Source organism: Gymnogyps californianus, chromosome 6, assembly GCF_018139145.2.
Source record: "Gymnogyps californianus isolate 813 chromosome 6, ASM1813914v2, whole genome shotgun sequence".
NCBI lineage: Eukaryota > Metazoa > Chordata > Aves > Accipitriformes > Cathartidae > Gymnogyps > Gymnogyps californianus.
This window is the reverse complement of record NC_059476.1, coordinates 30,273,665-30,287,967: the sequence shown is the minus strand read 5'-3', so window position 1 is coordinate 30,287,967 and position 14,303 is coordinate 30,273,665. Positions and strand designations below refer to the sequence as shown.

Genomic DNA, 14,303 nt, shown 5'->3' with positions numbered 1-14,303 from the left:
ACTATCTAAAAAGGCATTTTAATTATTTTAAAGTTATTAAAATTCTCTTAAAGTTCATAGATTTGGAATATAGAATACAATTAAAGCATTTTAAATATAGACAATGTTAGAACGGAAACAGCATAAGAGCAATCAAAAAAGAACCTATCATAGATTTTCAACACTGAGGCATGAGTCAATCCTGACTGTTAATCCACCTTTCATAATTATGCTCCTGATTCAGGCTATTGCAAAAGTATACATCTATCAATAAAAGCATTTACGGAACAGATTGTGAGTTTTCTTAAAGGTAGGCCTATGCTTTAAATACCTATTCAAGCTTATTTTGATGGCATTCTCTAAAGTTTATAACTCTAAGGCTCTTTAAAGATGAGACTGCATTGTTGAAGCTGTTTCAAACAGTTTCTAATTCTGTTGTGCTAGACCCAAAAGATCTTTAAAGAATATGGATAAACTGATGGTGAATCCTAATATTCCTGGTACTCTTATGACTGAATTCTGTTAAATGGTCTTATATCAGGAATCACAGCAGATTACATACCATATTTCCATAAACTGATTGTCAAGATTGTTAAACTGCTTTGCTCGTCTTTGTGGCCATTAGAAATCTCAACACTTCCAGTTAATTCTTTACATTTTTGCCTAAATACAGAATTTAATGTGAAATCAGGCACTAGGTGAGAAATTCTCTATATAACAAACCTATACTACATGAACAAAGACGTCTAAAATACAATAATTTCCTAGCTTTTCAGTTATGATGATCTAACCTAAAACAATGTCCTGCAGCTCATTAATTTTAGAACCTGCTTTTGCATAAAGCTGATAAAATATTATACTGTAATTATACTGGATAATTACAAAGCCGCAGAGGGAACTTTACTTTAGAATTATATCACATACTTTTTCTAGTAGTAAAAAGACAGAAATAAATGAGGACTAGTACAGTTTTGACAGGGCAAGAAAAGGACTATCAAAACTAAGACTAAATACTTTTTCACCTACCAAAACCACAACATTCTAAATAAGCAGAGAACTGAGCATCAATAAGCAATTATTTGTCTGAAATATAAAGTCTCAAGTAGTAGAAAATATATAATTCCAGAATATTTCTACACAAATAATCAATTGAGACATTTTAACTAGATATAAGGAAAACCTTTTACCATTAGGACAGTCAAGCATTGGAACAAGTTGCCTAGAGAAGTTGTGCAGTCTCCGGTTTTTAAAGACTAAGCTGGATAAAGCGCTGAGCAGCCTGGTGGCACCTGAGCTGACCCTGCTTTGAGCATCAGGTTGGACTAGAGACCTTCAGGTCTTCAGGTTCCACTCTGAGTTATTCAGTGGTTCTGTGACTTCCATTCTACAAATACTTTTTAATTAAACAGGAAAACTCACAGGCACACCAACTAATGCTCTAGTGGACAGAAGTTAGACAAGTGCGGAACAGAAATAAAAAACTACACAAGGGAGTAAAACAGGTGGCATAAAGCAAAAGAAAACATTTTTTTTTTAAATTACCACCCCTTTAAAGCTAAAAAGGCAATAAGTGTCAAGTAATATTCTCAGATAAAAGATTAAGAATTAGAGAAAAAAGATTTGTATGCTAGTAAATAATATATTATAGATCAGGAACCACTTCAGACATATTGCACAGGGAGGTTAGTGCATAAAGACAGAGATAGCAAAGAGGGAAGGGATACTCTAAATTATTTTAAGAAGTATGTAGCTCCTTGCACTGCAGTGCTCCTCACAAATAACTAAAAGACAGTTGGGACCTTGGAGATAAACATGAGGTCGGCAAAAAGAACTCTGAAAAAACTGAAGGCTAGTATTCATTATTAAATTACAAAAGAGGTTTTAGGCTCTAGAACAAAAGAAATAAAATAAGAAGTTCTGAATAATAGATGCAGGTGTTCATATATGGACTTATGAATAATTCAGAAAATTTAACATTACAGACTTCTGGTAAGGAAAAAAAAGATAACATCAACAGCAGAAGTAATAACGATACCAAAATAATCACGCAATAAGAGATGGCTGCAAACAGAGGTGTGCCAAACAATGAGAAATAAAAGGAAAAACAGCTAAAGGAAGTAAATAGCTAAAAAGCTATTCTCTCAAGAACAGTGACACAAGAGTAATGACAGTGAGGGACAGACTCCTTTGAACAGCAGAAGACCTTGCAAGCAGGTCTATCAGCACAGCTGTGCTATCAACATAAGCATCAATATTTTTTAGAACAGCGAGAGCAAAAGAATGAAGGATAAGATGAAGATATCAGAGAGACTGAGCAAGCAATAAAGATGACAAAAGGATAAATGAAATGATTGATGGTACACAACTTGATACCATAAAGAATAAGGAATATAGAATGGGAGAAAACAGTAACGTTACATCATGGGATGTATTTATGATAAGATAATTCCAAGACAAGTTAATCATATACTGGTATTTTCATGAATTTTTATTAGTGTACTTTATTGAGAGAAGAAAATCTACAAACTTAAATTGAAGCTTTAGATTTATAAAAGAATTGGGGAAACTGAGCATGTTTTGGGGGGTGGGGATGCAGGGAATGGGCTTCTTAAAAAGTGAACTGTTTCCCCACCACATTCTTCACAGTACCAAAAAGGGGAACAGACTATGTCCCCATTTTTGCTGCATGGGTGAGATGGTAAACTAGCACCACCAGAATCCAGGAACACAGGCTAGACATGCAGCAAAATATTTGGAGCACATTTCAATCCTAAATTCACAAGGCAGTTTGTCACAATAAGAGTTACAGCTGCAAACTTAAAGGTGATTCTCAATTTTCTTTGCGCAAGGACTGCTAGATCCTCACTGCACACGAATGAGCAGACTGAACGGGATGATTACTGAACTGATTCATGGCCTACAGATGTTAAATCCAATCCATAAAGGTATTGAGGCAATGAAACGATAAAAATAACTGATACATGAATACTACCAAGTCCTAAAAGATACAGAAAAAATTACAAATGACTTGAAAAAGCAAGCCAACAGCATTACTCGCCCCTTGAGCAGAACAACACCTGCCATAAAAGTTCAATAAAGCAGCATCGATTACAAGGCATGCATTTTAATTGTCTTTCAGATGTCCTCTATCCACACCAATTGCATCACTGTGACCCAATACTGAGAAGTAAGATATTGCCCTTCCAGTGTAGTTCTCACAAACCACTAGTCATATTCGGCAAACCATTCATAAGTAATAGAATTTCGATATTTTTGTTGAGATTTTCATGAGATAATCTAGTCTTATTGGAGCAAAAACTTGAGTAGAACATGTAGCTTAAAGTAAGTAATCTTGGGAAAAAAACATGAATAGCTATTTAACTTCAAAGAAACAGCATAATTTGAGCCAAGTACATCCACCTTTTCTCTCCAGTTCACCCTTAAGTCACTTCTTGGAATAAATTAATTTAAAATGGCTTTATTTGTTTCTATAGGAATTTTACAGGATTCACTCACCTTTTCCCACTAATGGTCAGCCATCTTATTTAAAGAAAAGATTCACTACTAATTGAAAGAATGAGATGCTCTGGTACTACCTTACCTTGAAAAGAGACTCTCCATCAGGCAAGAGAAACTTTAAAAGCACACTACAGAGATTTACAAGAAAAAAAATGACTGAAATAAAACATTTACTTGTTTTGGTGATTTTCTTTTCATCATTCATTAACTGAACAGTTAACTGAGGACACTTTCTTGGTTTTGACTTAAGCACATTACCCAAAGTACAGAAACATAAAGAAACTTCACGCAGCAAAATTAGCAGCAGTCACAGTGCTATTCTCACTGAGGCAGGTTATTAATTTGAATTTAATAAAGTCTTATTTTTTTATGGTACACATTCTAACAATGCATCACATGCAACTATAGCTCAACAATTTTAAAGGTCTACCCTGTAAGTCCATTGTAATGTACAAAATTTCCAGCACAGCTGGCTTTATATTCAGCGCATAGACTCTACCTTACAGACTCAAAGAAAAACGTGGCACAGAAGACACCTAAACTTTTCTCATCAGAAGCAAATTGTCCTTATCCTGAAAACAAATTTAAATTAGTTGAACGAGAGTAACGAGCACAGTGTAGAATAAATACAGAAAACAAAGTAGCTGGTATTTTTTCATTAATATCCCATGCAAGTGTATATTATAGTGATAAATACATATTTCTGTTTTTCTAAAGCTGATTAACTGTATTAACACTGCTGTATTCATTTTCTGAGCATTCATATTTTATGAGCCGGGCAAGTTAGTGTATATTGCAACTTCCATTTTTCAAATGCTGTATCACTTCTGGATACAGGAGGGGATATTACAATTATAAACGAGTAAAACTTCAGTGTGTGAGTGTCATACTCTCCATTAAAGCTAAATAGAGCAGTTGTGATACAACTGATTCGTAGTTACTCCTTTAAACAGCAACACAAACAGAGTAAGTTACATTGATCGATAAATTTATGAAACTAATTGTCGTGGTTTAACCCCAGCCAGCAACTAAGCACCACGCAGCCGCTCGCTCACTGCCCCACCACCCAGTGAGATGGGGGAGAGAATCAGAAAAAAAAAACCTCATGAGTTGAGATAAAGACAGTTTAATAGGACAGAAAGGAATGAAAAACAATGATAATGATAATAATAATATGACAATAGTAATACTAAAAGAATTAAACTATACAAAGCAAGTGGTGCACAATGCAATGGCTCACCACTCGTTGACCGATGCCCAGTTAGTTCCCGAGCCGTGATCCCCCCTCCCAGTTAACTCCCCCCAGTTTATATACTGGGCATGATGTCATATGGTATGGAATAGCTCTTTGGCCAGTTTGGGTCAGCTGTCCTGGCTGTGTCCCCTCCCAGCTTCCTGTGCCCCTCCAGCCTTCTTGCTGGCTGGGCATGAGAAGCTGAAAAATCCTTGACTTAGTATAAACACTACTTAGCAACAACTAAAAATATCAGTGTGTTATCAACATTCTTTTCCTACTAAATCCAAAACACAGCACTATACCAGCTACTAGGAAGAAAATTAACTCTGTCCTAGCCGAAACCAGGACACTAATAGAAAAGGAAAGTCTGCAGGGGTATAGAAAAAAAGAAAAGAATGAGGTGGGTACAAAAGAGAAAAGGTAGGGAGAAGAAGAATGGAAGTTCAAGAGAGGAAAGGAAGATACTCCTAGCTTTGCAGAATTACACAAAATTACTTATACATGCTAGCTTTTGTAACTACTGTTGAGGGATTTATCTGTTTTTCAGTTTTAGATGAGCCAATCATGAAAAGGACAAGCTCACTTCATATGTGAATCCAGTCACACACTTGATCTTGATTTCAAGTTCTGTAGATTATATTAGAAATAATAGAAATTATATTGAAATATCTATTGACTTCCACGTGTTTTAGTCAGAAATCACGAGCAGACAAAAGTAACTCTTATTAAATTCAACACTGCAATTCTCAAAATTTCCAGTCAACTAACACCCTGAAAACACCCAAAGTCTTTGTAGGCATCAATTTTAAATATCCTTGGCTTGCACAGAGATACTTAAGTCTTTACAGCACTGACGAACTTGGTGCTTATTCCATGCCACGGTGGACTGGCAAGAAGGCTGCAAGTGCAGCTGGCCACTGCACAAGATGGAGGTAAGGCTTAGGCAGGGCAGCGTTCGGCACTGCGGTATGGAAGTTCTTCAGTCTATTTAACTTCATGTTCCTTTCATGACTTAAAAGCTTGCACTTTTGGAGTCTAAGGTCATTATTTCAATGACAGAAACAACTTACAGTCCTAGCCGTTAACAGCAACGTGTGGGAAACTACTAATAGAAGTATTAATGCTCTTAACTGCAAATAAACTGCTTTTCCCTCACTTCCATCTCCTCTACAAACTGCTTGGTCTAATTCATTTTGTCTAGCTCTTCCCTATCTGTTATTTTGAGTGGATTTTTTTTTTTTTGTATTTCTCTGTCAAATAGTGAAGGTCCTAAATTGTTTCAGTTAATTCTGCTGAGAACTTCAATACTGTCACATTTTATGCTCCTCCGTTACCAGGTTATTATTTTATATTTCCATTTTGATTTTCCTTTCTATTTGAATGTGAAATGCAAAGTTACCAAGAGACCTGAAAGAATAACCATAGAGTAATACTATATTACAATAGAGTTTACTTGCTAAAGTAGGCATGGAGTAGTACATAATTAACGTATCACAAAAATAAAAAAGGATCATATTAATTCATATGAGAATTACTGGATGACTGATACAATAAATATAACCACAGTGACTAAACTACATGAACATGATCCAAATGGTGTTTGAAAATTCTGAGTCCATACTAAATGAAAATGCTTCACAGTGATTAATTTTACCATTCAAAGATGAAAAGTCAGCACTGGTAAACAAAAAGCTCGTCTGTCATCTGCATGCAACAGTGTGCAATTCTGTGATTGTTTAAACTGTTGTTAAGAATTGAGCATACAAGAACAACACTTGCACACTAATACACACTACTTGTTTTTTCCCCCTCCTTTTCTGCTGCTCAGGCTTGTTTCCCAGATAACTGTTGGGCTGTCTAGTCAGAAGCAAATACTGATAGATACCCTGGGTAACTGGACAAACAGCGTTTTTCAGCACACACTGGTTAGTTTTGAAATGGGGATAAACTGATGCTGATGGGGACAGGAAATGGGATCATGAGACAATTTTCAATTATCATAAAAATAACTTTATTAAAAACAATCAGTCAGAGTAGGAATAATATCTCTGTACTTCTCCACGTCCCAATATCCTACAGCTCCTGCAAAAGAAAAGAAAAGGAAGTACATGAAAAAATAATTTAGTGCTCTACATAGCGCATTGTCAATTTTTCCACACTGCTTACCCTTCTCCTCTGCTTCCAGCAATTACTGGCAGGACACTGTCTCTACTCATTCTAGGCACAGAGGACACAGAAAGATTTAGTTCCCTGTCAGAAACATCAATTTTTCTATACAACCGTAATATACATTACAAGTGCACCACTGTCATGGAACATTTATTGTGATACTTACCTTCTGCTTTCTGAATCCTTGCATCATTTACTGAATGAGACTTGACATCTACATAACACCTCCAAGTAGGAAAAGAACAAAGTAACACTGATTCACTGTGGCTGCATAAACGTGGCACAGCTTGGGCATTTGGAGCCTCGTCTCCTGTAGCAAGATAACTTCAGTACACAGTAAACAACCTTCTACTAATAAAAAATCCCCACTCCAGTAGCCTAACAATGGATTCCAAGTTCTCATGGGCATGTCCGGATTGTACTTACTACTTTGAAGCCTCCTCCCAGGTCCTCTCTCAACTGGAAATATAAAGTCTCGCTGGTAAGTCTTCTGGCAGCTGTCTCTACCATCACCTTTGACATGCAGATCTCGCCTTTGTCCTGCTAGGCTTGTTTCAGTAGCGTACAATATATACAAGTCACTGTCTACACATTTTTGCATCTGGTTAAACTGCAACTGAGCCCAAACAAGGCCAAGAGTAAAATCGCAACATTGCAAGTCATCTAATTGCATGAGCAGGCCCTTGTGGTGTAAGTTTTAACAATTCCTCAAGCTCAGCAAAGCATTTACCTAAATACCACATTCAAAATGCAGGTTACGAGACAGACTGGGGATAAGGTCACATTTAAATACACAGCTGTCTGTTCAGTGTTGGTGCCATCCAATTACCTGTATTTCATGATAAAAAGTCTTTACCTCTGAGATACACCAGCCATGCAGGAACCTAGGGCACATGCCTGAGCCCAAACCAGAATGTACACATAATTTGCATACATGGAGATATAATACAGCAAAGCCCCTCTGTATGCAGATGAGATGCTGTGTCCTCAGTTGAAATCCATCCTCGAAGCACACATCCCTCATCTCCGAGGTGACAATACAGTATGAATGTTCTTGAAACCAGCACCATGCAGAAGAGGTTTGTACCTGGCACTAGGAGTTACATGGAAACTTACCTGGAGGCTTGTACACAATATCCATTTTTAAGGCTTCACAAATTCTCTTTTCTAATCCACAGGTAACGCTTTGACCTTACTAGTACCCCCTGATCAGCACATAAGGATACACAGTACACATTCACATTGGAAGTAACAGACCAGTGGTTATACGTAGCATTACTGATGACATACACCTACTTGTACAGACTGATACCCTGCTTAATGCAACTAGTGTCTCCTCCCAACCCTGCCCCCAGCGAAAGAGAGAAACCCAGACCAATTCTGGCTTTCTAAACTTGTCAACATACTGTGTTATCAATTCTTTTTTAGTTTCCATAACTTTCATCACAAATGATTAGTAGCTTCAGTTAGAGAAAGCAGAAGAAACCAAACACAGAGGAAGGTCACCAGAGTAAGTTACATATATTAACATTATTTTATCCATTTTATCCACACAGTTCACAGCATTAGTATTTTGATAAAGCACTACAGGCAATTAACATCACACGTAAGTTAACCACGTGGTAAATCTTAGTCTTGCCTTTTAAAAACAACGCAAGTTAATCCAACCCAGTTCATTGCCAATACAGAAAAGGCAGACAAATTGGAAAAATGACATACCGAGAAAAGTACAGATGGTAGCACCGAACCAGGATGGTAGCTAAGCCACAAAACATCTAGGGATAAATCTCTCCCTCCCTCTAAACCAAAACCAAACCATATCCCCCAAACTGAGCCAAGATGTTGTAAGGCAGCCTGCAACATGTTCACCAGATGCACGTTGACTTTCATTTAAGAGGTACATTTTCCTAAACTGGTGAAACCACTGGCAGAGCTTCCTCCAGCCCCTGAGGAACCTCTGCTTCATCCATTACTCTTATAGCATACAGACATCAGCTGTTTCTATAAAATTCTCTCTTCTGGTGCTCAGGTCTCTTTTCTCTAGAGGTGATAAATGACTCTTCTTCTCAGCTAAAAGAATCCTGTGGAAAGTGCTGAAGATCTAAAGGCATTTCATGCCTCAGGATACTATTGTTATTTTGCAGCATACTTAAGAAGGACAGGTATTTCACAAAGCAAACAGAAAGACAAGTTCCCAAGAGCAAAGCCTTTACTAAATTTCAAAAGGTAAAATCAGAAGAAAGTAATGAAAAGTTGGGGCAGGATGAAGAACAAAGAGATTCAAGGAGCGATGACAACAATGGTAGTAAACTTTACAAGTATCAATGCCTATCAGAATAGCCCCTCTTAGTTCTTCAGGAATTTACTGAAGGAATACAGATGAAATATTTTAAATGCTTATGATTAACAACAATATAATTATTAGACAGATACGCTTTGATAGTACTGGGGGATGATTGCCATCTCTAATAATAGATTTTGTGTAAACAGGAGCATAAAAACAGTCAGTCTGTCATACTACCAGAAAAGGATCTACCTGCTTTACACTTTAAAAAAGAAATACAGAGAAAACTGAACTTTATTTTTTAAACATATGTCCTTTAGAACATGTACATTCTTTGCTCATGTAACTGAACATACATCCTCTCTTCCAGAGAGGACAGGAGTGTTACAGGGCTTTATAACAGATAAGAGCTGCTAAATGGTAACTAAGGCTAGGACCATCCATGCAAACACTGGTTATTTATTTTCATTGTCTGTTTGCTGCTACAAGACACTGAGTTTCAGAGGACAGCTCACCAGCTGCACATTTTGTGAGCTATGCAGGAACTATTGAACTTCACTTTTTTCTTTCTTTGCAAACAGGAAAAATACTAAATTGTTGCAGTCTTGCTTATACTGCCCATCAGCAAAACCAACTTTTACAGTTTGGAAAAATCAAAATGCATCTGTCACAGCGCATGACGGAAGGTCACAGAGTCAATTTAGTTAACTGGATCATGTGTTCCTGGAGTCTCAGGCATACAACCGTCTTATCGCAATGAGGAGGCAGTGAGAATCAGCACAGTGAAACTAAAGCATGCACCATCTTCTCCAATATTAACAACTGCTCAGAGTACAGAAAACTGAATACATTTCACGTTGTAGTCGTTGCAAGGAGATATATAAATTTTAATAGGATCCCGTTCTTGAGTTACTTTGTTGCTCTGCTCAATTAAATGTTATTTAACGATTAACCACTTACAAGGGTATTATATATCATTCATACTCCATTGACTTCAGTGAAGCTTCTTCTGATTTTTCCAGAAAAGATAACTAGTTCTAAGGAAAATATTAATTTCCTGTGTAAGGCCTAAGTATCAGCAAGTTAAAAGTAGCGACTAAATATAGCAACTGCTGTATTATTTTTGCAATTCATGCATGGGGAGATTCAGGTTATCACATCATAATTGTTTACACCATTGAGATTGGTTTAATTGCTAAGCAGCCTAAGGATGAGGACTTTTTCATGTAACGACTGTATTTCCATCAAAACTGTAGCAACCTGCCTGTTGCACTTTCTTGGGGCATTTTATTTTCAACTGTATCCATCGTAAATTACTGTTACAGAACAAAAGATAAAGATCTGGATCACTGGATTAGATGGTGTAGGTGAATTGCTGAAATAGTCATGTTTTTTCATGTACTGTAGCGGGTTATTCCAATACTCACTCACCTTCACGTTTCATCCCTTAACACACCTTAACTACTCATTCTCAGTGTACAAAATGAGTAAAACTGACGACTCCTTGTCTCGGGCACTGACTCTTTGCCCAGAACATTTATTTCCAAAGATCACTCTCAGGCTTTTGCATCTCCTTGTATCTGGCAGTTAAAGCAATGATTTCACTCTGCAGCTGGGACCACGTGCACAAGGTCAGTCTCCACGTCAGCTTTCAACTGCTACCTGTTGCACCAAAGTAACCTGATCAGCCATGTTGGCTATCAGAGATATTTGGCTTCATCATGAAATTTTCCATCAGACAAAAATAAACCATTCAGCCCTGAAGTGCAGTTAACCACTTGGATCAAAAAATGATAATAAGCTGTAGATACTCATATCCCCATGCCATCTAATGTTAACAATACATCACTTGGTTTTCTCACTGAATAAAAGTTGCTGCTTTCAATCTCTCTTTTTTTACAAACTCGCTGCCTCACATGAGCATTACCAACAGCCAGCCTGCTTTCAATTGACATGAAACTGTTAATACAACAAGGAGACTTCTGGTTTGTAGGAACATTGTGATAATATTTACTTACCTTCATGTTGGAAATTTAAATAAAATTGCACGCATCATCATTGGTGAGACACTGGGAACCATGCAGACGTGCACCAATCCAGACCAGGTGCATTGCACTCCTGCGCGAGCTGTACACTATTCTCCTATGCACCGCCGTGCTCTCTTACGAGGAACTGGGGAGCACAGGCAAGGAGGCAGTGAAGTCTGCACCCTCTTGCAAGGAAGAAATAGTTTCTGTTTTACACACTACTGAAAGAGACTCCCCAGAGAGCTGAGGAATCTAAATGCAGAAACCCTGACACAAATTACTATAACTGAGAATCTAAGGCGCAGAGAGATTAAAATACCTTGCCCAAAGCCTTTCCGGAAGATCGAATCAGAGATGGAAATTGAATCTAGCTCTCACAAGTGAGTATCAAACACAAGACTTTTTTTTTTTTTCTTTGAGGTACTAGAAAGTGTAAAGCATTTCCTTATCACCAGAAATTTCATAAAGCTTGGCCACTCTGATCACAATAAATAAATGCACCTTTTTAAGGACATAGTGTCCCTTGAACACATACTTGGCTTTCATTTAATTCAAGAGAAGCTGCACATGCATACATCAGAACCGTACATTGTTACATTTGCAACATTTTAAAACAGATATGCCACGTTAATATGCCTGCATTTATCTCTGCTATCCATACTAAGAAACAGACACTGCAAACCAAAGCCAGCAACAACATTAAAGTATCAGGTATTCATGTTTGGGAATGCACAATATTGAATATTGTATGGAACATAAACCTGACAATATCCAAAAGGCAAAGGCGGTGTGAGAACATGAGAGCGGTTAACACAACAGTCAGTGTGCTAGATAAACTGAATGCATAACTCTTGTTCAACAAGTCCTGCGTGTGAGAGCTAAGGATCTGGTAGGAAGCGGATTTCAACTGGTAATGGAAAAGCAACGTACACAGCCTCTAACTACTGAGCTCTGGAACTGGCTGCCACAGGAGCTTGTGGGGGAAGACAGTATCAGCTGGTTCACAAAAGGATACACAAATTCATGGACAACAGATCCCTAATAGGACAGTAAAAGGACTTTGTAGGTATATACACTCCAATGATTCTTGAGAGTCTAGCAAAAAAAGTGACTACGCTCATCTACTTTCCTTGGCAAATGTACACTAAGTTAGATGTGTAGTTAGTGTACATTGCATCTGTCCCCTGGGGCACCTCTGTAGACAGATGTTCCTATCTACATGAGATTTTAGCTTTACCTACTGTGGAAGGAGTTCAACCTTCCCTGGGAATCCAGGCTTACATGGTTTTCAAGCAAAATTTCTGGAAGATGACGATGGAAATTGAATTCCTAAGGCAACTGAGCCCACAAATGCAATGAAAACATTAGAAAGTGTGTTCCCTGGATCACATACAAACAAGGCTAAGCTCTGCAGCACCTATACATCGTTATATTTCATAATTGGAAAATACTCTTCCCACTAATTGCAATTATTTTCTACAGTACAGAAGTAAACTCATGGGAGAGGCTTTGCATGAGTGGCCCTAATTTTATGAGTATACTGTGCCCTGATCTCTCTGTATACAGGGTGGGGATTTGTACTTTGCTATGTGTGCAGTAATGATTCCGTATGTGCTTATACTTCCTAAGTAATTCTTCAAAAAGATTGGAGGAGGGTTTAGGAAGCACAAGCATTTCACTTTTGCATATGATTCTGGAACTTGCTTTTTTCTAGCCCACAGAAAACCACCTCAAGCCTTATTTTAGACTGCTGTCATAATATTTTCAGGCTCGAGACACAAGATTTCATTAACTTCTATACCATCAAGATCTGTTCCGATATTAAATAAGACAATCAGAAAGCTACTCATATGAGAAGACTACTCTGAGCCAAGACTTCAGGGGTTGGCTTTATTTCAAGCCTTAAAGAGATGTCTGAAAAAAAAATGAGGAAACTAAAATGCTCAAAATAAAGTTAAAATCAGCTTTGCCTCCTGGGTAATACTTTCCTGCTTCCTATGGAAAGGCTTACTCTAAGAATCCTATATATATTCCTTATTCTGTTTCTTTTATGTATATGCTTGTCCTTCAGTTCGTATGCCTCAAGACTGCTGCTTACAATTTAAGTTAAGCAGTAAAACTGGGATATATGCAGAGCCTTTAAAGTAACCATTTCCCAGTTGTGCTTGTCCACTAAGTCTGAGAAAACACTTGCATCGACTCCACCTATGCTTTTAAAGTTTCATATAAAGTGAAGTGAAACACTAAACTTCTGGAGATCACAGAATAGTTCTCTAGAGAGAACTGTTCTCTAGGTACGCCACACAAGTCCAAAAGCAGTAGGAAAAAGTCCCTCAACCTGCTGGCTACCCTCTTGCTAATGCAGCCTGACATGCAGTTAATACTCATCACCACATTGGTTTCATGACAACTTATACTCAACTTGTCAACAAAATCCCCATATCACCACTTAAAATCACTAGGCTATCATATTTTTATTTTTAAGATCTAAAAAAAATATGTAGAACTCAACATAGGGAAAGGACACATTAAAAGTAATTTTTCTATGACTCCAATGTGAATTTGTAAGCTTTTTATTATAGTGTTTTCAGTCACATTTAATGGTTTATGCAAGCTGTTTTTACACAAAGTATTCACTAGTCCACTAACTCTGCTAAGGACAAATCTCGGCTTCCTCGAGGAAATTACCTATGCTCTCTGCAGATCACCAGCTGAGAGGTGAAGCAGTGACCTGTTAAGCCTATCATTCCATCAGGCTGTGAATACATTACAGGGCAGCATTTGAGTCAATAGAACATCATCTTTTCCTTTCCAAAATTATAAGAAGCAATTACTCACTCCTGCTTTAGCTTTTTCCTAATCTGAAGTTAACTTATTTCACAGAATCACAGATATTTGTCCCTTTTCTTAAAAGTATTCCTCTGACCTGTCTGTTAAAAGCTAATGAAATGGTTCTCATTAAACCTAGTTACATTTAACATTCATAACGTAACAGCAAATTCTGAAAAAGAAATATTCTGATTTAAAATTACTTCCCTTTACGTGAAGATAGGCATTAACTCTTTCCTAAAATCTCATATAAAATATT

At 37.3% G+C, this 14,303-nt stretch overlaps 1 protein-coding gene across 1 annotated transcript in view; it reads right to left on the bottom strand.

Annotated features, from left to right (window-relative positions):
- Positions 1-14,303, bottom strand: part of NRG3 (neuregulin 3) — a 431,515-nt gene that overhangs the window by 61,239 nt on the left and 355,973 nt on the right. The gene's annotated exons all lie outside the window — the stretch shown is intronic.